Genomic DNA, 2,500 nt, shown 5'->3' with positions numbered 1-2,500 from the left:
TTGTGACAATTGGATTTATATAGGGTGGCCGTAAAGTGCAAAGCAAATCACAATTCTGAAAACAAAATAACAAATTACAAACGCAAATGCAAGTCTAAAAAACAAAATAACAATTCAGAAAGCACAACAACAATTTAGAAAACATTATAACAAGTCAGAAAACACAATGACAAATTCAAAAACAAAATAACATGTCAGAAAACACAACGACAAATCAGACAAACCGGAAGAGGTAGGTATAGTTTGCGACAGCGCCATTGGTTTGGGATTACTCACCGCTGACTGGACGAGACATCTGTCAATCAACGTATACAGGAAGAACCAGCCGAAGAACAGCAGAGTCATGGTAGAAAGTTCGGAGATGGTAGTAAAGTAGCTCAGTTTAAATGTATTGTAATCTGTCAATCAATGTATACAGGAAGAACCAGCCGAAGAACAGCAGAGTCATGGTAGAAAGTTCGGAGATGGTAGTAAAGTAGCTCAGTTTAAATGTATTGTATTAATTGCCCTTACTATGGAATAAAAAATACGCGGTGTCTATTTAGATTTAGTTAAAAGTGGCTGCTAAACCTTAGCTCCAGTGGCACAGATGGATAAGCGCTTGCCCTTGGCTTCTTGATGCGGTCGACCAGGGTTTGATCCCACCTTTTGCCGAACTTTTTTTTCCTCCCTTTTCAAATCTATATACTATACTATAAAATATATACTCCGTATTGTTTGATTGATAGATGTCTCGTCCAGTCAGCAGTGAGTAATCCCAAACCAATGGCGCCTACCTCTTCCGGTTTGTCTGAATTGTCGTTGTGTTTTATGACTTGTTATTTTGTTTTCGAATTTGTCATTGTGTTTTCTGACTTGTTATAATGTTTTCTGAATTGTTGTTGTGCTTTCTGAATTGTTATTTTGGTTTTTAGACTTGCATTTGCATTTTGTTATTTTGTTTTCAGAATTGTGATTTGCTTTGCACTTCTCTGCCACCGTATTTATAGCATCAGTTTTATACACTGCAAGGCTTATATCTGTGTTTGGTGATCCAGGGATTGTTTTCTATAGCCATTGAATCGAGTCACATTTTCAGCATAGGTTCCTTGAGTTCAGACAGTTGGCAAAAGTCATTTTCATAAAAGGCTGACACTTAAATAAATATATAATACATATCTCATTAAATGCTAAAACTCTAAGGATGTGATTGACAAATTAATGTTTTGTAAAATGTTAGATTGATTCCCCCAACTACCCGCATGCCAGAACTCCTTCACAAATCACATAAATTACATAAGTTGGCTTCAAAATTCTGTGCTCGTTGTCCTCCGTCTTCTGTTTGTATTTCCATATCGTGAAGGTAAGTTCATACAAATGTACCACTTGTTTTAAAAACTACTCACATTTTTTATGACATCTGCTTTGGACATTACAGCACACATGATAACTTTTGTCAACTCTACAATAAGTGAATTCACTTGACCAGCAAATTACTCAAATTCTCTACTCTACTCTAATTAAATAAATATTATTATTATTATTGGCCTTACTTATTCAGTGCTAGAATGAGTTTCTATACTGTGTGCTCCCTTTGCTGTGTTGTGCTAGTTTTCGTTTTCATCTGTAAATGTTATCTAGCGCTCAGGTATGATGACAAGTATTTACCCAGCTTGTGTGCCTCTGATGTTTGACCGCATTTGATTATGCTGGTGTTGAGCAAACTGTGTCATCTCAGAGTGTGAACAGACCTTTGCTCTCAGAGAAACATATCAGTATGTTCATTTGCACGAGTTTTGTTGAAAGCCAAATGCTACAAAATCAATTGTTACTGAATCATGTTCAGCCTGGTCCCATTGTTTATTATAGGTACAATTTTATATAAAACATATATATAATCTCTAGTTTTTTTTTTATTTGTGTGTGTGTGTGTGTGTGTGTGTGTGTGTGTGTGTAAACAATCTTTTTAATGTGTTAATAATTAAGTATTATTATTTTATCCGTTTATTCATTAATTAATTCAATCATTCATTCATTAATTCATTCATTCAGGCCACACTCATTTTTCACCCCATCCCTGTTTGCTGTGGCATCTCCTTTTTTCACTGAATATCTAGAGTTTGTCCCACTTGTCCTCCTTATTCTGCCTCGCTATTAACAGTACCAAAGGTGGGATCAATTAAAGGGATAGTTCACTCAGAAACATTTTGTCTTTACGCATATAATGCAGACCTGTGCTGTTATAGTAATCAGATGTACTGTCTATTTTTTTTCAGTAATTACACATACTTTTCTGTAGTTATATAAAATTATATTTTAGTTTTGATAAAATGAGAGTACTGCTTTCCATTTGGTTGAAGGCCATGTGAGTGCTGAGTGAGCAGATTCTGATGGATCGCATGAACCTTTATGAACCTGCAGAGGCAGAGAGTGTTTTGAGCACAATTTCACCTGTCCTCTCTTTCAAGTAGCATTAGGAAGGCTATGATTCTCGCTCTCTCTCTCTCTCTCTCTCTCTCTC

The 2,500-nt window shown here is 35.8% G+C and overlaps 1 protein-coding gene across 1 annotated transcript in view; it reads left to right on the top strand.

Moving 5' to 3' along the window:
* The window catches only part of LOC107551832 (glutamate receptor ionotropic, delta-1-like), a 152,021-nt gene that overhangs the window by 126,892 nt on the left and 22,629 nt on the right, over window positions 1-2,500 (top strand). The gene's annotated exons all lie outside the window — the stretch shown is intronic.

The sequence above is a fragment of the Sinocyclocheilus grahami genome, unplaced genomic scaffold, assembly GCF_001515645.1.
Source record: "Sinocyclocheilus grahami isolate Dianchi unplaced genomic scaffold, SAMN03320097.WGS_v1.1 scaffold435.1, whole genome shotgun sequence".
Classification (NCBI taxonomy): Eukaryota; Metazoa; Chordata; class Actinopteri; order Cypriniformes; family Cyprinidae; genus Sinocyclocheilus; species Sinocyclocheilus grahami.
This window is presented reverse-complemented; position numbering and strand designations above follow the sequence as displayed.